Source organism: Capsicum annuum, chromosome 1 (assembly GCF_002878395.1).
Source record: "Capsicum annuum cultivar UCD-10X-F1 chromosome 1, UCD10Xv1.1, whole genome shotgun sequence".
NCBI lineage: Eukaryota > Viridiplantae > Streptophyta > Magnoliopsida > Solanales > Solanaceae > Capsicum > Capsicum annuum.
In genome coordinates this window covers 69,524,539-69,547,359 of record NC_061111.1, presented here as the reverse complement: position 1 = coordinate 69,547,359, position 22,821 = coordinate 69,524,539, and the positions used below count along the sequence as shown (strand labels likewise).

Genomic DNA, 22,821 nt, shown 5'->3' with positions numbered 1-22,821 from the left:
TTAAAATCTGAGTATAAAACACATTCTTTTTATCTTTTCAACCATGATTCACATTTTGGTGTTAACTTTGAATGATGTGTTGGAATTTCATGCGGTACAGAATATGATAAGACTTTTATTTAAAGAAAACCAACAGAAGAGCTATTGGATGTACTATTTTTTCAAAGATATTTTTAGTATGTAAGATAAGCTAAATTGATACTGATTAGAATTTTAACTTGCAAAACATAAATATATAGAACATATTACTCTTCGTTAATATGATTGTATCATCTTTAGAAGGATCTGGTTTCATAATCACTTCTTTCACCTTCATGTCTTCAACCGCCAGTATGTATTCCCGCTATTCCATTTCAATATATTCCAATCTTTCCTGTCAACATATGGAAAGCAAGATGTATCAACTTGGAATATAAATAGATATGGGTTATTGTGAACACAAAGTGTATGTATGTATATTCTTTTTCCAGTTGTGAAAGATTGCAGTCAAATAAGCTTAAAAAATCTTGAGTTGATAGTAGAACAAAAATGTTAGGTTAAGCAGTAGGTTAATCTTATTGTAACAGATGCACTGTCTTATAACTAGTGTAATTTTCTCCAACTCAAAGGTGATAAGAAGTGCTCACCATTAAGAGGAAAGTGATTCCACCTAAATGGTTGAAATAGAAAAACAACACTACTGCCCATTCATCATTGTAATAAACTCAAAATAGTCAAGGGTTTAGGATGTAGTTAAGTGATCAATGAAGTTTGTGTGTAACCTTGGATACTAGGGTAATGATTCTTGTGGGAAAAAAACTCAAGTGATTGGTTCCCATCAGCCCAAGCCTACATGAAAAGAGTTACCAGATAGATGTGCACTGGTCAGAGATAGCAGGTACCTAATTCAAGCTAGTCAGTCACCACCATTATCTAAAAAATGAAAAAGAAGATCTAAAATAGCTTCATTTTCCAAAAGTCCAGCAAGGCTACCTAACCAAAAGTTGAACATTAACTAACTATTCTGGCTTCAAAACATGAGCTTATCAAACTCAAATATATCTTTACCATGTCACCATCAAAAATGAGAAAGAACAGATGTAGATCTTAAGATTGAAGAGCAATGAAACAAGCAGATAATGAAAGCATATATAAAGCTGAAGGGCAAACACTATGGACAAAAAGTGCAAGGTCACCATACCCTGACTCGTGCATTATCCTCCAAAGTGATAAGAGGAATAATCTTCGGAAAACCTTATGCTCCCTTCATCCTAATTTATGTAAAGGTGTTTTACTGAACATGGATTTGGAAGGAAAAAATAAAGACTTTTGAAGCTTGCGATCTCAAATAAGCCATAGAAGTTTCTGTGACTATAAATCATTTCATTAAGATTAAAATGGAAAGCTTGAAGTTAAATTGTACTAACTAAAAAAGAAAAAGGTTTCATAGAAATTGGGATGAAAGGAGAATCACTTTTCAAACTTAGCTACTTGTTTCTCCATAACACACACAAATCTTTATTATTTAAGGAGTACTATTTAATGACAAAGTAAATATAAGATAATAAATAAAAACGCGTAAATCCAGGATTGTGACTTGTCTATTAGTATGTATCATTAAATACATTTCACATATCCAAGTGTTCTCATTTGTTTTCTAAATGCCTTATTATAATACCCCGAATTTTCTTCCTAGCTAATTTCGTCCTAAGAATACCTAGTATTAGCTTCTAAAGTGAATGATGATTATTCCATGAGGAATTTTCAATATTTTCACTTTTTTCATGTAGAAAATTCAATAATCTTTCCATCAATATAAAATTCACCCAAATTCGACACCTGGGAGAAGAGTTAGAGCCTTTTTAGTGAGACAGTGTATCACCTGAACCGCCAACCCATCGCGAAGATAGCTCGAATGACAATTGTCAATTTTCAGTATTGCTCCACGATAGTGGCACGTCGCTCCAAACTTCCAGATCACAGACAAGGTGGCAACGCGATAGCTCCGCATTGCGCCCCTGTGCAATTTCCCATTTGTCACTTTCCAGTGACTTGGCGTGATAGTGGCGCGTTGCGCCAAGGATAAAAATTGAAAAATTTTCTCAGAAATTAAGAACGTGTCCTAGGGTTAAAAGGATCAATTTTTCCACCCTATATAAGCTTTATAACATAAGATTTGGCCATAATTCAGCAACTTATACTCAATTACTCTAAAAAACTCTCAAGAACAAGCCCTAGGGTTTTCATAGAAGGTTCAATTCTAAGGGAATTCATCATCAAATTTTAAGAATCTCTCCGTCAATCTTCACAAAATTACGAACTAAGGTATGCGTAGTGTTCATCTATGGATCCCTTTCATTCATGGATGGAGTCCAAGAATCATGTTTTAAATAACCTATTGTGATTTGCTTGTTGTGATTTGATCATGTTCATGTTGATAGTTGTTATTTATGTTTCAAGATGGTGTCTTGATGACTTTCCATAAAGTATGTGAGTTTGTTGATTGAAAACCTATGAGTTTGGGTAGTTTTAAATTCTTAAATTGATGAATTCACCTATGTTATAATGTGTGCATGTGAGATGTTTGATAAAATGCCTAGAATGATAGAATCATGTTCCTTATGACTCAATAGTATCTAAATGACAAGTCCTAGCTAACCCTTATAATGCATCGCAATTTCCATGCTCTTGTTGTGTATTGACTGTTGTGTTATGCAATGTTCATTATATTGAAATCATGCAAGTATGTACATGTTATATGCATTCCCTTCCATGATCAAAAATATGATAGCCATGTGAAGCATGCAATCCCTTATTTATGGCATTATGAGTTATGAACTCTATCCCTATGATCAAGAAGTATTATGGATTGTTGGTGTTGGTCATGTATTCAGGAATGTCATGCCTTGTCAGTTTCCTTCTATCGAGTCCTGGGGGTACTTGTACCCAAAAAATATAGCTGTGTGCCTAGAGCCATAGCATATTTTCACGATACTCTTAGTCAAGCTATGTTCCATAGAAGTCAGTCAGTCATGTGACTCAGGAAATCTTAGAAATCTCATGAACTCAGTACTCAGTAAGATCAGTAATATTATAAACTCAGTCAGTTATCATGTATCAATAGTATTCCATCAGTCAACGAAATTCAGTAAACTCAGTCTATGTACAGTCAGTCAATCATGTTCAGTATCTTCAGATGGGAGTAGAAATTAACACTGAGTGAACGCAAGGGTGGGAACACACACTGTCAGATGAGGGTGTAATTCTTAGTAGTCATCTTTGTGTTCCAGAACTATGTAGCCATCATAGGTTGAGACATTAACACTGTCAGATAAGGGTTGATGAGGTGGATAAGCATTGTCAGATAAGGGCCCCACCATTCTCTTTTGGGGACACTGTCAGATGAGGGTACCCATATTTGTCTTTACCAGTGGCACAGTATTGACACCCTTCCAATCAAGGCACAGATTGGACCCCAGCTCAGGTGTTCTAGCGCATTTGGGGCATATCAGTTAAATAACTATTCCCATAGTTTCAGTATCAGACTCAGTAAAAGAACTCAGATAGTTCTTCAGATTTCAGGACTGTTAGATACAGTCAACTCAGTCACAGTATGGAACTCAGATAGTTCCATCAGATTTAGGACTGTCAGACACAGTCACTCATGTTATCAGTTATTTCAGTTATTAAAACTTCAGTATCATCATGCTAGATATCAATAAATTCATGTCATCAGTATATAGATTCAGTTATCATGTTCTTACAATCTCAGTTACTATGTATTCATGTGTGCACTCTCACATTCATATTAGTTAGTCAGTTATTATCATTCATGCATGTAAGCCCCATGTATTCAACCTACCTCTCATGTATACTTAATACATTTTTTTGTACTGACGCATTTGGGCTATGATGTTTTCTTTTTATGTTACACCATAGGTTCAGAGGCACAACTCCCAGATCAGCAGCAGTAGTATTCCAGGGTTTTGAGTTTTAGCAGTGAGTCCTCATTCTCCGAGGACATGATCTTATTTTATCATATCAGTTCAGTTTTCAGTTGATGGAGTTAGTTGGGGACATGTCCCATCAACTCCTTAGTCAGACAGTTAGAGGCTTTCAGACGGCTACAGTATTTTTCATGTTTTTCAAAATTCAGTATTTCAGTTTTGTTTTGGTATCGAGATACCACTCTATGTCAGATGTTATTGTTATTATTTAGTTATGTTCAGTATTGAACCTTACGGCCTCTCAGTGTATGTTTCCATATTTTTATGTCATATTATGCAGTGTATAGGTACGGATATTAGTCAAGGGTTAACTTGTGGTCCTTTGGGGTCATGAGCATCATGTAACATTCCGATTTAGATAATCGAGGCATTACACTTATATTCTGTAATGACTCGAGACTACCTCCTAGTCGTTACACGGTGCTTATAGTCCCAAGGGACCACAAGCTAACCCATGAGCTGATACCTACTGTAAGTACTGAATAATATAAACATGAATGCAGAAGAATAATTAAAATTCCATAAGGTTTTAATAATGAAACGACTACTGAATTATGAATCTGATAAAATACTAAAATCTAAATAATCTGAATAGCCAATTGTAGTGTCTGAAAAGCCTCTAAACTGAATAATATAAGTTGATGGGACATGCCCTAACTAACTCTACTAACTATTGAGATAAAGACATGAAGTAACATAATTTGTCCTCAGGTTATGAGAACTCACCATTGCTACTAACTGCTGATGATCTGAGGGACTAAGTACGATTTGAGAACTGAGCGTCAACACCTATGATTTGATACATCATAGCGCAAAAAAAAGGTATGCGATCAGTACTTTGAATGTACTGGTATGCTAAATGAGGTAGGCTGGTATACATAGTTCCATGAATAGAACTAATAAATAACTGGATATGCATGTAAAGTATGGAGTCTGTAGATACTAAAAATACATGAAATCTGTAAATACTAAGGATGCATGACCAAGCATGTAATATGAAATGAGTAAAATCTGTAAACTGAAATACTGAACTAGCTGAAATTTGTATGCTTTGATCAAACAACATTAAGACTGTATAACTGAATTGAGATTGTAACTAAGACTATATCTGAGACTGTGGGAGGTATCATCTAACCGACATTCCCTAATTTGAGCTAATCGAGATCAACCTGTAACCCCAATTAGAAGGGTGTTAATATCATGCCACGGGCACTAACAATGGCTGTGTGGATCCACTAAACTGATATAATGTCCAAAGGACTAAGGATGTCAAGCCTGAACTAACGGGTGACCTCTGTGAGATAGTCAAGGCTAATATGATGGATGAATACTCATATCCTATGTTGGCTACGTAGTTCTGGAGTATAGGGACTTCTACTAACAACTCTGCCTATCTGACGGGGAAGCCACCATCCCTATACTCGCTCGATGCTAAATCCTATTCCCAACTGAAAGACACTTAGATACTAAACTGTTCTGAGTTTAATGACTGATATCTGATTATTCTGAGAATACTCATAATATAATCTGAAGACTATTCTGTAATATATTGAGACTAGACTAAATAAACAACTATGGTTTTTGGGTATTCAATACCCCCAGGACTCAAAACAACAATACTGAAAAAACACTAAAGTTTGAAGACCAAAAAATAAAAGTTTTTATCAAATCAACCACTCTTGTAGACATTTTATCAAACACTTGTAGTTCATGGTTCAAAGCAATCATATGAATGCCCTAAAACATATAAAAATAGCATGATCTGACATAATAGAGCTACATGATTTTGTTCAATAAAATGATGATATTAAAACATGAAAGATTGAATAATAACAATAATTTCATGGTAACTTGGTATAAAATCAATAGTACATGTAGATCCATGGATGAAATGATAATTTAAAACATAATTCCTTGAAAGATTATAACTTGGTGATTAAAACAGGTTACTTAGGCTTCATGGATGAAAGGAATCCATGAATGAACATCTAACATACCTGGGATGATGAATTTTGAAGGATTGACAGAGAGTTCTTGAGATTTGACCTTGATTCTTGAAGGTTAGGGTTTTACTACTTGAGAGAATGTTCTTGATTTTGGGGAAAAATTGGTTTGAATAATGCCTAATTAGGTTATTAGGGACTTAATTTCGTGTTTGGGTTTGACTGGGACAAGGGAAAATGACTTAAAAGCCCCTGGAATTAAAATTCGGAACTGACTGAAAATCCTAATTTTTTGGGCTGGTGCGATGCAGCGCTATTGCACCGTGTCACTGAAATCAGACAATTGGGAAACTGGTCTGTGGTGCGACGAGAGGAAATCTTGGCCCTTCACTGATTGGGACTTAGATGTTCACCACGATGTGGTGGTATAGCGCTTTGACACTGGAAATGGACAATTGTCAAGTTGACATATGGCGCAACGCACTAGCAAGATTTGGGCGCTAAAGGTAAAAATGATGGGGTTTTGCGACTGAAACTTAAAATTGCCATAACTTCTTACCCGGTTATCAGATTTGGGCGAATTTTATATCCTTGAAAAACTAATTGAATTTCCTAAGCAATGGCATGCTCTAAACTAAACAATAATAAATGTTTCATAAACATCATATATGAATACTCATATATTGGGACTTAGATTATGCTAGGAAAATACGGGGCATTACAATATCTCCTCCTTGGGATCATTCGTCCTCGAATGAAACTGGTTAAGCTGAGGGAACTGATGGACTGAGCTTACACGCAGAATATGTATGTCTGATATATGGAATGCATGACTGAACTCATTCATGTATGCATGACTGACATGAACATGATGTGCGACTGAAACTGAGCATGACAGAGAAAAAAAATCTTAAGAAGATTGGTACCTTATATTGAATCTGGATTTATGGAGAAAAGATGGGGGTACATGGTCCGTATATCTGCTTCTGCTTTCCAAGTGTCTCCCTCAATGGACTGATTCCACCAAAGAACTTTGACTAGTGGAACTTCTTTGTTCCTTAGTCTACGAACTTGATGATCAAGAATTTCATCTGGCACTTCCTCAAAGGAAAGACTATTCTGAATTTCTACATTTTCTAAGGGAACAACTAAAAATGGATCACCAATACACTTTTTCAGCAGTGAGACTTGGAACACTAGGTGTACTAAGGCTAATTCTGAAGAAAACTCAAGCTCGTAAGCTACCTTTCCAAAACGACTGGGAATTCTAAAGGGACCGATATAGCGGGACTGAGTTTCCCTTTCTTAACAAATCTCTTCACTCCTTTCGTGAGAGAGATTTTCAAGTACACATGATCACTGACCTCAAACTTGAGATCTTTTTTCCTCACATTTGCATATGATTTCTGTCGGCTCTAAGCAGCCCTAAGCCTTTCTTTGATCGACTGAATGTTCTCTAATGTATCAAACACCAAGTTAGGCCCTACTACTGCGGCCTCACCTACTTCAAACCAAACAATCAGAGATCTACATCACCTACCATAGAGAGCCTCAAATGGAGCCAACGGATACTGAAATGATAGCTGTTATTGTATGCGTACTCAATAAAAGGTAAAAGGTCTTCCCAACTACCGTTGAAATCAACAACGCATGCTCTCAGCATATTTTCTAGAGTCTGAATGGTATTTTTTACTTGACCGTCTGTCTGAGGGTGGAAGGCGGTACTGAGATAGACTTGGGTACCAAGACCCTTTTGGAACGCTTTCCAGAAATGAGAGGTAAACTGGGTACCTCTATATGAGATGATAGATAAGAGAACACCGTGCAACCTAACCAAATCTCTGAGATAGATATTGGCATAGTCTTTGGTTGAATAAGAGGTATGGACTAATGAGCTGATTTGGTCATCCTGTCTACGATAACCCAAATAGAATCATGCTAATAACGGGTACAAGGCAAACCTGTCACAAAGTCCATGTTCACTTCCTTCCATTTCTATATGGGAATACTGAACTCCTGTATAGATCCACTAGGCTTCTGGTGCTCAACCTTAACTTGGTGGCATGTAGAGCACTTAGCTACAAACTCTGCAATATCTCTCTTCATCCCACTCCACCAATAGATCTCCCACAAATTGCGGTGCATCTTAGTGGCCCATGGATAAATAGAGTAACGCGCACCATGCGCTTCTACAAATTTTTTTTTACCTCAAATCATCTACACTGGGTACACATAATCTACCCTGACAACGCAAAACACCATCTTTCCATTGGGAGAAAACCTCCACTTTCTGATTTCTGACTAATTATTTTAACTTAATTAGACTGGGATCTCTATCCTACTTTTCCTTCACCTCAAAAACTAAAGATGATTCAGCGCTACTCTACACCCACACACTACCCTCTACTAGTTGACTAAGTGGATACCTAGTCGGGTAAGATAATGAACTTCTTGAGCTAACTGTTTTTTACCATCCTCAACATGAGTGGCACTTCCTATAGATAATCTACTGAGAGCATCTGCCACTATATTGTCCTTACCCAGATGATACAAAATAGTCATGTCATAATCCTTCAATAATTCCAACCACCTTCTCTAACGCAGATTCAAATTTTTCTGAGAGAACACATACTGAAGGCTTTTGTGATCAGTGAACACATGTAATGCCTCCAAATTTTTAAGGCAAATACTACAGCTACTAACTCAAGATCATGAGTCAGATAATTCTTCTTATGTGGTTGAAGCTATCTGAAGGCATAGGCTACGACCTTACCGCTTTGCATGACGACACAACGCAAACCTACTCTGGATGCATCATAATACCCAACAAAACTATTTGAACTGTCTAGTAGAGTCAAGACTGGGGCTAAGGTGAGTCGAGTTTTCAACTCCTGAAAACTCTTCGTGCATGAATCGAACCACTGAAACTTAACTTCATTTTGAGTCAATCTGGACATGGGGGAAGTAATAGAAGAAAACCCTTCAAAAAACCAATGGTAATAGCTATCTAAACCCAAGAAACTCTTGATATCTGATGGAGAGATAGGTTTAGGCCAGTTTTTCACTACCTCGGTCTTTTGAGGATAGAATCTAATGCCATCACCGGAAATGATATGGCCAAGAAAAGCTACTGATCTTAGACAAAATTCACACTTACTGAATTTAGCAAAAAACTAATGAGCTCTAAGAGTCTGAGGCACTACTCTGAGGTGGTCTACATGATTGCTTTTGCTATAAGAATAGACAAGAATGTCATCAATGAAGACTATGACGAACATGTCCAAGTACTGCTTGAACACTCGGTTCATCAACTCCATAAAGGCTGCTAGGGCATTCGTAAGACCAAAGGACATTACTATAAATTCAAAATGACCATATCGAGTTCAGAAATCTATTTTTGAAATGTCATGTTCTCTGACTCTAAGCTGATGATAGCCTGATCTGAGTTCTATCTTGGAAAAGTAACTAGCACCCTAAAGTTGGTCGAATAAGTCATCAATTCCAGGAAGTTGATATTTATTCTTGATTGTGACCTTGTTCAAATGACGATAGTCTATGAACATTCTGAGAGAACCATCTTTCTTATGCACGAATAGAACAGGTGCGCCCTATGAGAAGATGCTGGGTCTGATGAATCCATTATGTAAGAGATCATTCGACTGTTCTTTTAGTTCTTTGAGTTTAGCTGAAGCCATTCTGTATGGCGGAATAAATATAGGGTGAATGTCTGGGAGAAGGTCTATTCTGAAGTTGATTTTTTTTTTGGGAGAAACTTCGGGAAGATCTTCAGGAAATACATCTGAGAATTCATTTACTACTGTGAATGACTCAAGATTTAGAATTTTTGAGTTAGAGTCTTTGACTCGCACAAAATGGTAAATACACCCCTTCGATATCATCTTTCTCGCGCTAAGGTATGAAATCAACTGATCCCTAAGAGCTGTAGTACTACCCCTCCATTCAAGGACTGGTTCATTTGGAAACTGAAGATGAACTATTTTGTTTCTACAGTCAACTGAGGCATAGCATGAGTGAATCCACGAGATCAACTAAGGTAACTTTTTAAGATATTTTGACCGAAATGTTTCTGTATACCTTCCTGGCTACAATGGAAACACCTATTGAGGTAGACACTGAAAAGGCTCTGCCTAGGGTTTCGAAACTGACTTCGAAGTTGACGGCTATATAAGGAGTTACAAAAGAAAGAGAAGCTCCAGGGTTTAGTAAATCATAAACATATAAATGAAAGACCTACAACATACCAGTAACTATGTCAGGAGAATTTTCCTGATCTTGGCGGGACTGAAGAGCATATAATCTGTTTGGACGCTGACCACTGGTAGCACTGGAAGCAACACCCTGCTGAGTTGGGTGATCGGATAGAACCAATGACTGATGGGACTGGCCATGTTGGCGTACATCCCTACCCTTCTGAGCAGATACTCGATACTTCTAAATTCAATGGCCTGACTTAGAACACTCAAAGCACACATCACTACCCGCTCTACACTCACCTTGATGATGTCTGCCACATTTCTGACATAGAGAATTTGTATGAGCACTGCTAACACTAAACTGAGACTTAGAGCCTGTGCCCTATCCCTATTGTCGTTTTTAAATTTGGGTACTGGGGCACTGGTTTAAGAAGGTACTGGGGATGAAGACCTCTGATAAAACTGAGGACGATTACCACCTTCTGACTTTGGCTGATTGAAATTAAAACTACCCATCCTAGCTTTCTTATTTCCTCTCTCCCTCTTCTTAATCTTTTGCTTCTCTATCTATTGAGCATGGACCATCATCCTAGACAAATCTATCTCACTAATCAGCATTGCGATCCTACACTCTTTGATCATACTATCAGATATGCCAGACATAAACTTACTCATCTTGGACCTACTGTCTGCTACCACGTGAGAAGCATATCTAGCTAACTGAGTGAACTTGAGAGAATAATCCCTCACACTCATGCTGTATTTCTTCAAATTAATAAATTCTAACACCTTGGCCTCCCTCAACTCTAATGGAAAGAATTTATTCAAGAAAGCCATAGAAAACTCTTCCCATTCTATAGGCCCTACATCAACACCTCTATCAACTTTCCACTACTTAAACTAAGTATGGGATATATCCTGTAATTGATATACAATTAAATCGACACTCTGACTAGACATCAACCCTATAGCATCCGTTACCTTCTGAACCATATCTAAGAATTTCTGTGGATCCTCTTTAGAATTGGATCCCATGAAAGAAGGAGGATATATCCGGGTGAAATCCTAAATTCTAGTTGCACTAGTATTGGCCACTGGGTTAGCCAAAACAGCAGCTGGCCATTTATTCCGTGCTACTACTGAATTGGCTAGAGTAGTGAATGCAACTCTGAATTCTGCGTGAGAGACATACTCATCCAGAAGATCTGCCTAGACGGGTTGGCTGAGATTTTATTCTTCTCCCATTCTTCTTGGAAGTCATGTTCTGTAAACGAAAGGAAGAAATGGATTAGACAGAGAGTTTAACTTGAGCTCATGCTCACTTGAATAACATGAATACTAAAACAAGAGAAACTTCTCCTAAACGCCTTATAGCCTCTCGTCCATAAGTGTGGAGCACTACACACCCATGCACAAGACTTTACTCGATGTGACTTTCAGACTTTCTAGGACACTTTAAAACCTTAGGCCCTGATACTAAGTTTGTAATAATCTGAGACTACACCCTAGTCGTTACACGGTGCTTACGATTCCGAGAGACCACAAGCTAACCTATGAGATGGTACCTATTGTGAGTACTGAATAATATAATCATGAATGCGGAAAAATAATTTCCATAATGTTTTAATAATGAAACAACTACTGAATTATGAATCTGGAAAAATACTAAAATCTAAATAATTTGAATAGCCAGTGTCTGAAATACCTCTAAAATGAATAATGTGAGTTAATGGGACAGGCTCCAACTAACTCTACTAACTACTGAGATAAAGACATAAAGTAACACAATCTGTCCTCGGATGATGAGGACTTACCACTACTACTGTACTGCGAATGATCTGAGGGACTAAGTGGGATCCTAGAACTGAGCGTCAGCACCTATGATATGATACATCATAGCATAAAAGAAAGGTATGTGATCAGTACTTTGAATGTACTGGTATGCGAAATGAGGTAGGCAAGTATGCATGATTTCATGAAGATAACAAATAATTAACTGGATATGCATGTAAAGCATAGAGTCTGTAGATACAAAAAATGCATGAAAATCTATAAATACTAGGGATGCATGACTGAGCATGTAATATGAACTGAGTAAAATCTATAAACTTAAATACTGAACTAACTGAAATCTGTATGCATTGGTCAAACAACACTAAGACTGTATAACTGAACTGAGACTATATTTGAGATTGTGAGAGGTATCAGCTAACTGACATTCCCCAATTTAACCTAATCGGGGTCCAACCTGTAACTCCAGTTGGAAGGGTGTTAATACGAGTAACGGGTACTAACAATGGCTTTGCGGATCTACTAAACTAATATATTATCCAAAGGACTAAGGATATCAAGCCTGAACTGACGGGTGACCCCTGCGAGATAGTTAAGCCTAATCTAATCGGTGACTACTCATATCCTACGCTGGATACATAGTTCTGGAGTATAGGGACTTCTACTAACGACTCTGCCTATCTGATAGGGAAACCCCTATCCTTACACTCGCTCGGTGCTAAATCCCACTCCCAACTGAAAGACACTGAGATACTAAACTGTTCTGAGTTTAATGACTGATATCTGATTATTCTGAGAATGCTCATAATATAATCTGAAGGCTATTCTATAATGCACTGAGACTAGACTAAATAAACAACTATGGTTTTCGGGTATTCAATACCCCCAGAACTCAAAACAACAATACTGAAAAGACACTAAAGCTGGAAGACCAAAACATGAAAATTTTTATTAAATCAGCCACTCTTGTAGACATTTTATCAAACACTTGTAGTTCATGGTTCAAAGCAATCATAGAAATGTCCTAAAACATATAGAAATAGCATGAATCTGACATAATAGAGCTAAATCATAGTTTTGTTAAATAAATAATGATATTAAAAAATGGAAGATTGAATAATACCAATAATTTCATGGTAACATGGTATAAAATCAATAATACATGGAGATTCATCGATGAAATCATAATTTAAAATATAATTCCTTGAAAGATTATAACTTGGTGATTAAAATAGGTTACTTGAGCTCCATGGATGAAAAGGATCCATGAATGGACATCTAACATACCTGGGATGATGAATTTGGAAAGATTGATGGAGAGTTCTTGAGATTTGACCATGATTCTTGAAGGTTAGGGTTTTGCTACTTGAGAAAATGTTCTTGATTTTGGGGAAAAATTAATTTGAATAATGCTCAATTAGGTTATTAGGGACTTAATTTCATGTTTGGGGCTGACTGGGACAAGGAAAAAGTACTTAAAAGCCCTTGGAATTATAACTCGGAACTGACTGAAAATCCCGATTTTTTGGGTTGGCGCGATGCAGCCCTATCATATCATGTCACTAAAATTGGACAACTGGAAAACTGGTCTGTGGCGTGAAGTGAGGAAATCGCGGCCCTTCACTGATTGGGACCTGGAAGTTCACCACGACACGATGGTATCTTGCTTCGACACTGGAAATTGATAATTGTCAAGTTGACCTATGGCGCGACACGCCAGGATTGCGGGCCCTCACTGAAATTTTCCAAATGGGAGATTGGCCTGCTCCGCGACGCGCTAAAGGTTAAAATGATGGGGTTTTTGACTGAAACTTAAAATCACCATAACTTCTTACCCGGTTATTGGATTTGGGCGAATTTTATATTGTTGGAAAGCTAATTGAATTTCCTACGCAATGAAAGGCTCTAAACTAAAAAATAATGAGTGTTTCAAAAATTTCATATATGAATACTTATGTATTGAGACTTAGATTATGCTAGGAAAATACAGGGCGTTACACATTCTTACAATGACAAATAATATTATTGTATAATGCAATTGGTTAGATATTGAAAATCAGCTGTACATATTCATCAATTAAATCTTACGTAATATCATCTGGGTATGTTGTTGTCATTCTTGTATATCTTACTTAACATGCAGAAGGTAGTTATAGACATAGATATTATTGTAAAATGACAGCAATATGAAAGGAGAAACCATGTCATTGTTTCTTATAGAAGTCGGTAGATTTCACTTGAAAATTTTTCAGGTTCACGTTCAGTTTTGCAGAAATAAGGAGCACAACAAATGTTTGGGCTTTCTTAAAAAGCTAGACACAACCAAATCCTGAGCTGGAATACAACAACAACATACTCGGGTAATCCTTTAAGTAGGGGAGGCTAATGTGTATGCAGACCTTATCCTATCTTGGAAGGTAGAGGGAGGGACTGACTTCCCAATAACTAAACTATACACTATGCCTCATCTTATTCTAAGTAGATTATATCAAAAAGACAGAGTTGAACATGAACTTACAGCAAACGTTGGATGATTCCTATAATTTTCAAGGAAGGCTTGTCTCTTTCTCAATTTATCATACTGGGTCAAACACTTGTTGAATAAGTGGCGAATACCTATATGGCTAGTCAGAATAAGACCACTAACATGATACATTAAAAAAACATACAGTAATATTAGACATCTTTAAGGAAAAAAACAGTTTTACAAGGTCCAAACAACATTCAGGAAAGCAGATTTACAACAGAATGTGAAGACCAAGATAGTCAAACTTATTTTCAGCTGATTTTCATGTCAGCAACTGAAACAGAGACTATATTTTCCCATTAGGAGAAATGTGTTTTTCAAACATAAGTTACCAATATTTGATATATTTCCAAGTTTAAGAACTTATGCTATAGGTCTGTTATTTAAAGTTCAAACTATGAACTTTGTAGACATGAACTTACGCTATAGGTCTGTTATTAAAGTTCAAACTATAAACTTTGTAGATATCTAGTAGATCAAGCATCAGTTTTGAAACATAGAAAGACCAATTACATCATGATGTCAAACTTACTTTACACGTATGATATATTACTCTCTTGATTTTTCGGTAAGCTAATTACTGGACAACAAGCTTTGATTTTTACATTACTTAACATTCTTAATCTCTAATTAAGTCATTTAAGCATTTCATAAGTTGTACAGCTCCGATTAACAGCCTTCCGTATAAAATATTGAACAAATAGACAAAGAAGTATAGCTTACCCTTTGAACAGTTTGGACATAGGGGTACTTTCTAGATAAAGCAACCGGCAAAGGAAGGTAATGCAAAGTTAAGAAGTAGTATAGAGAAAAGTTTAATCTCAAAATTTATTATGGACAAAAGACCTGCCTGAATACTTGCAGGTTTTTATGGACCTGATTCCCAAAACATCAAATGCGTAAGAAGTAGTGAAGTTATATATAGACATATGTTTGGGTTGATATATGCTCGATCTTACAAAGTGGGAAACAGCTAACAGATGAGCAATAATTCTTGATCCCCAAGATTCATGAATATTAAGGAATCTTGATGTATGAAATTCTTATCCCTTTTGGGTGGTTAGGTGATATAGCTATGTCTAAGTTGAAACTGAAATAATCTTAAAGCTCCTTATTGGATAATTTATTTAGATTGTAACAATATAAAACCATAAGTGACTGGAACTTCACAAAGAACTTACTATATAATAATTACAAATCCCTCATTTCTTTTTTCAACAAGCAAACCTCTCTAGAGCACGAGTAAAGAAAGAAAAGAAATAAACCACAAAAGTTGTTAAAAAATAAACATGAATACCTGAGTGGAATCAACTTCTCCTCGGATAATGTTTGAAATGGATATTTACTTAGCCTGACTGGCTTCCTTTGTTCAAGCATAGGAAGAAACCATGATGTTCTTCGTCTGCAAAGTGAAAGTCCTTGAGTATATCTGCAAAAACTTTCAATTAGACAATATAAAGGAGGTTTGCAGACCTGAAGGAGCCTTCTCATTACATCAAGTACAGTTGTTTTTCGAATCACATTAGCCTGACAAAAAAAAGAATTATTAGAAATATGCTTCAGTTGCCACTACTGAATGCCATGGTACAATTTTTACTCATAGATAAAAGAAAAAATGATAGTTGGATAGAGAGTGAGCCAGGAATGCTAGGAATTACATGATTTTCCACGAAAGTCACCCAATCACCTAAATAAAAAGTAACCCCATTGGTGCACTAAAAAGAAATAAGGGAAAATAGGTTACTTTTCAAATGTGCAAACTCTTTTTATTTTTTTGGGTAACTACGGTATCTCAGCCAGCTTATGCAGACTTCACCTATACCATCAATATTTTCCACCTCCCGCCAGTGTAGCTACCTGGTAACTCTTCCCACCAAGGCTTAGATAGATAGGAAGAAATTATCGGAAATTGTTCATCTTTGGTCTTCACAGTTTTCACCTACTTCACTAATCTCTAAGCCTCACCTTTGGTGAACCTTCAATCATCTTTAGTGCCATGCCCAAGGATCGAGGTATCTGGAAGTTTACATGGTTCATGACCAAACTTCTCAGTCAAATTAAATATGTCTATGAGATAAGTTTTGATAGAAGCCTGTGGGCAATCCATACTTTTCAACAAGGTAGCAGATAGAATATTTGATATCGAAACCCCTGAGTACCCAACTATCAGAGTCCAAAAAAATAAAAATATATTTTTCAAGTGATGCATTTTGCAAAACCATTGGGATGAAACTTGTCTGAATAATTGATCAATGGACAACATAAACATGGTTTACTCAAGTCCACACTTAGATTGTACTTTTTTCCAAGGAAGAAACAGACAACTGAGCTACTATGAGAGCAGTCATAAAATGATAATAATTAGCAATCGCCAAAACAGATACATTTAGAATATTTAAAGACACAGTGACAGATAAGAATAGATATCTTACTTGAGGTTCCACAGTGAGTGATGTATATCCAGTCATAAGGAAATGGCATCTTGGCATAGGTATCAAAGAAGTAAGGAGGCCAGCCAAGTCATTGTTCATGTATCCTGGGTAGAGTAGTGTAGTTGTACTTGCTGACATTACAGTAGAAACTAATGAATTTGTTTGAGTAAAGGTGGGAGCCATTATATGCAAGCGTTCTACAACAATTCTATTCAGTGCAGTATTATCAAGTACAACTACACGATCTGCATTCAATGTCAGGCGTTTGAGTGTGAATAGGGAATTGTAAGGTTGTACAACCATATCACTTGTCTCATTTTTGTTAGGAAAGACACTGTAGATCTGGACAAGTTTTTGCTATAGCGATCATTCAGAGTCTCCAACAGATATGAGCCCGTACTTGCACAAAAGGCAGTGATTAGCAACATGATTAATAGCTACACTGAATTATGAGACACTCATTCTTTTTTTAAAATAGGTAACTTCTAGAAACACTTATTCTATAGGTGATATCACATTCTGAACAAACTTAATAAGTGGAGTCAACCTAAGCCAGTTCCACCAGCAATCGAATGTCATAGAACAAAACCCTCGAGACTATCACTTCCATCTACTTCCCTGTCAATCGTATCCATTATATCCTCCTCATATTGCTTACCCTGATAAAAAAATCAGAAACTATCAATCCAAGATCTCGGGACAACAAAATGAAAGGGTCATGAAACACTTCAAGATTATTAGCTAAATAAAGACTCTACAAAGGTACAAGTCGGGTGAATATCACAAAGAAAGCATACAGAACAAATATTGGAAGTGAATAGGTGAAGAGGTTGATAACATTTACTAGTTTTCTCAACTCAACCAATATATCTCCAATCAAAACTGTAAAGGTGGTCAAGAATATATGGGTACTAAGGTTTTCCAAAAAATGAAAAAAAAGAGGCACATATTAGAAGACAAATTACCTGTTTTGACACTTTTCTTATGATTTCTTCATTTGGTAGAGGCATGTAAGGGTCACCAGGCGTAAGGACATATTTAAAGGCACAGACATAAGGAGAATAGATCAGAAAAGAATGAGATAACCAGAAGGCTCAAATCTAATCAGGATATTTAATGAGTTGCTGAGCAGTTATCTCTGATAGTAAAGATAAGAACATAATTCCTTACTGAAGCAATGAGACTTGTCCCTCAATGTGATAATCTTTCGGAGATGCCAATGCAAGGTCTGCAAAATAAGAGAAATCTACATTTGGTGTGTACAGGAGATTCTCCAAACTGTAGCGTTCTTTAACTACTTGAATTACAGAAAATTGTTGTTTTAACACATAGATTAGTAGTTCTTTCATAATCTAAAATTTTCATATTGACAAATAGTTGTTTCTGAGCCACAAATGTATCACCTTGAACACGCCAAGTCCTGTAAATCTATAACCCAGCCATTGTATCGTATTTGTACGATAACAATAGGCACTCCAACCAATTTGTAAATGTTATCAAACAATTCCAATTCCCTCCACTTCAGAGGTACCAGTTTTTAATTCCAGGGATATCACATACTGCAATTAGATATCATCCAAAGCAATTTCAGTTTTCTACTGTACAAAAGAAAGAAAATGAGGGAATATACACGTCCAATCATATAGTTGATTACCAACCAGCAACGTAAGCATCAACTTTTACAATTTTCTTCCGAGCGGCCTATACATAGACACCATTAACCCTAATCAGTTCATGCAATATTTGAGCATGATATAGCCCATTAGCTTGAATATTCATACAATGAATTTTATCTACTCAACCAGCAGAGCCGATAACAGAACATACATATTTTTAGGGACAAGAAATGATTGATTATATATATTATTTTCTGAAGGTTAAATTTGAAACTATAAAATTAGATAGAAGATTTAGGAGGGCAACATAAACCTTTCACATCCACCATGGATTTCATCCATAAAATTGTTAGAGTTAAGTTTGAATAAAACTGAAAGAAATTTGTTGCAACATTTGAACAAAAACATATCTAAACTTATGACGAATTACGAATCCATTTACAACTTGAAACATAAAGCATATCATCCATTCAGTTAACAAAATCAGAATATACACTTTTGTACCTCATAAAAAAAGTGAAATAATTGATGGAATATAAATTGAATTAGGATACACCCTTGTGGTGAGGCCATTCCTCGGACCCCGCGAGCTTTAGTGCATCGGGCTGCCCTTTTTTAAAATAAATTGATGTAGATTTGGCTGGCTCACTTGGTGAGCTCCCTTACTTTCATAGTTGAGGTGATAACTTATTTTTAAGAACTTGATTTTCAGAGGAAAAAGACCAAATGGTTAGACAAAATGCTTCTTTGTAATCCTAAAAAAATTTTGTGGTCTTCATTCTCTAACAGAATACAGAAATCAATGATTTTACAATCTCAAGATCACATGATAAGGCATATCCAATCACTAATTGGATATGTGGAGCGAAAATTATGTTTTTACATTAGAATCATTTTGTCACAACAACAATAACAACATTCTAGTGTAATCCTACAAGTTGGGTCTGGAGAGGGTAGAACATACACAAACCTCACCTCGATAGACCTTCAACCTAACTGGTACCTGCCAAAAAGTTAAAAAAGGGATGCAAATATGGCAGTAATCACAATACAAATTAGTCAAAATGGAAAGTACTACACAACAAATAATAGAAAGGATAATAACAAAATTGAAATAACGGAATACTCGGCTCATAAAACACCAGCGAAAGCTAAATTTGAAGCTCTAAGAAACTACAAGTATAACGCTAATAATAATGAAAATGCGAGAGGTCCAAGAATAAGCTCAAAGACTATCTCAGAGGGAGGCGAGACAATGCTCAGCTATTAACTAACCTCAAATCATCATAAACTCTATTAAAGTCCAAACTTTCTATGAAAAAAATATTCATATAGATTAGCAGTTAATTACATGATTTATCATGGAAAAGGCAATTACCATTCCTTTAAGCTCCATAGGAACTTTGTCAATACTATCTGAATTGCCTAAAGCATTAGCAGCGGAAGAAAACAAGGGTTCTGTAACCATATCTATACAATTTTTACTCTCATCAAGTGTCTGGACTACATGAACAACCCCAGGATGTCTCAACCTGACCAACCAGGCGGCATCAACTCAAATGATGTCCAAAAAAGAGTCTTTAACAACCTTAGATAGGCCTGCTTGTTGTCGTGCCTCAGAAAGGGACCGCTTATCAAGAAGCCAAACACAAACGTTTGGGTAAACAGTGTGAACATCTTAGGCTTTGGCAGAGTACAAAACATTTAAGTAACAACCTTTTGATGACCTACAACACAAGAATAGAAAAACTTGTAGTAATAGCGGCAATATTATGTCCAAAATGAAACACCACCAAACAATGTACACCATAGGAACACATCAACATAAAAATGAAAAAATACCATCCTTATTAAGCAAATCAATTGGTGGATTATATGGAATCCTCTTTACAGCATGAAAATTTAACTCATGTGGGAAGAGGCAAAGCAATTCATGTGTCATTATTAGAATTTTAAAGATATTACAAAAATATCCTTCACTTTATTTAATGTAATTATTTCTCAGTTGAAACACCATCAACTAATACGTATCATCATTCTGTCTTATTTAGGTCAAACCATTAGAATAATATAAAGGAAAGCAAAAGAAAGAAAAAAAAGCTCTCACCAATTTGCAATGTTAGATGTCAAACTCGGTGCACACATTTGTAGTCTTCAGTATGGGGCACGAATAAAGCAGTCATATCGAAGAGGCCTAAAATCATATTTTATAGCGCAAGTGCAAGCAACTTGTTCATTGCAACAAAGCAACACACAGTTATCTTCACATGTGATGCATACTGATAACTAATACACCAACTTAGTCATTTCAAAAAAATCAAAATGGTTAACATAAGTGTGTTCACCTAGACCTGTTTTCCAGCAAACACTTCAAAACAAATATTTTAGTCAAGCGCAGAGTCGATCAATACATCTTAATTAAGTTCGAACTGTACATAATTTCGCCAACAAAGATGCAGTTCAACAACATAGGTTTCATGTTGATAGCTAAAACCTTGTAAGCAAAGTCTCTACTCCATACGGATTCAAGAGCAACAAATGGAGTCACTTCACCATCTTCCTCAAAAGAAAATCGAAGGATTTGAGGATAATTTTATCATTTTATAATTTTATTGCAAGGGTAAATTATGGTGAGATTATTATACCACCAAATATGTGGCATAACTTATCCCAATACTATTTATTAATCTCAAAATAAGTTATTCCTAATATTATCAACCAAACAATGCATTAAAAATTTTATTTTAAAATTATTATTTTTTTTTCCAAAATTATTTACTTTAATACCTCACCCCAAACAGCCCCCAAGAGGATAATGATTAATTTTCGTGAAAGTATAATTAATTCCCACTCTCTATAAAATGTCACTAAAAGATCAACATATGTTCACAAGAAAAGGTTATAATTTTACTCCCTTCTTTTGAAAAAATAGTTGATGCTCTTTCTAAATATACTTATTTTAGTTATTTCTGTTATTAAATCAAGAGATTATTATTATCTCTTTCAATATTATCATTATCATTAAATGACTAAACAAAATGCATACACTTAAATTTATATTTTTAAAAGCATAATTAATAAGATTAATTTAAAATAAATCCTTGATAATTTTTTCTTAAAAAGAATGTTAACTGAAAAAAATTATTTTAAAATGAAGAGTATATTAATTAATACCAAGTAGAATACATAAAGGCCAGTTGCACGTAAGAAAAAATATGAAGTCAAGGAATCTTGAACTAGGTTATTTGTGGAAGAACGTACACTGAGAACAATAGTAGTACTACATTGACTCCCTCTCTCTACCCTCTCCTTCACCATCGACAACGACCCCTTTATGGACGTAACCTTAACCCCACCCTTACTACCAAACCCTCCAATAACGAATTCTCCAAAACAAATCCTCATGGCGGAAGGTCCCCTTCTTACAAGGACATCTCAGTTAGGAAAATCAGAACCCCGACTACGCATTTGGGATCTATGAAATTTGGCAAGGATAAAGCTTTGGAGTCTATCGATAATGGAATCCTACTATCAGAGGAAGAGAAACATCAATTATACGCGCCTTGGACTCACTCTGTCATCATTAAGCCAATCAAATCGAACTTCAACCACCACTACCTTAAAAAGAAACTGGAGGATTTATGGAAACTCTCAGAACCTCTGTATCTTATAGATCTATGATTGGGCTTCTTTATTATTAAACTATCCAAACCGAAAAGCCAATATTCAATCCACCAAGGGGGACCTTGGTTCATAGCCGGCAACTTCATCTCAGTAAGGAAGTGGGAACTCAACTTCATGCCAAGCAAATCAAAGGTGGACTCAACCGCCATATGGATCAGACTTCCACAATTACCCACAAAACCTTATGACGCCTCTATCCTCCAATGGATCGACAAAAAAATGGGACATTGTTGAAGGTTGACGCATGTACATCGACGACGCTGTGGGGAAGATACACAAGAATTTATGTCCAAATACCTATGTACATCTCGGTAACAACCCCAATCTCTATCAATCACCATACCCAGCCTCTCCTCTACGAAAGAGAGGGTTTCTTATGTAAGAACTGCGGACGTCTTGGCCATACTTTGACTAACCGCTCATACTCGCTCAAGCTAAAGAAATTCGATAATGCTGGTGATGCAACAAATTTGAAGGACATCCACCCCACTTCGGAAGATATAACGTCGGTGGAAGACTACTCACTATATTGACAAACAGTAGCTTTTGCCAAAAGAAAAAAGTTGGTGCTAAAAAATCAGCAAATAATCAATAAGAGAGCACCCATCGTCAAGGTTACAACTTTCGA

At 36.1% G+C, this 22,821-nt stretch overlaps 1 pseudogene; it reads right to left on the bottom strand.

Annotated features, from left to right (window-relative positions):
• Window positions 1-165: 165 nt before the first annotated feature.
• Window positions 166-21,139, bottom strand: LOC107852109 (annotated as a pseudogene).
• Window positions 21,140-22,821: the final 1,682 nt, after the last annotated feature.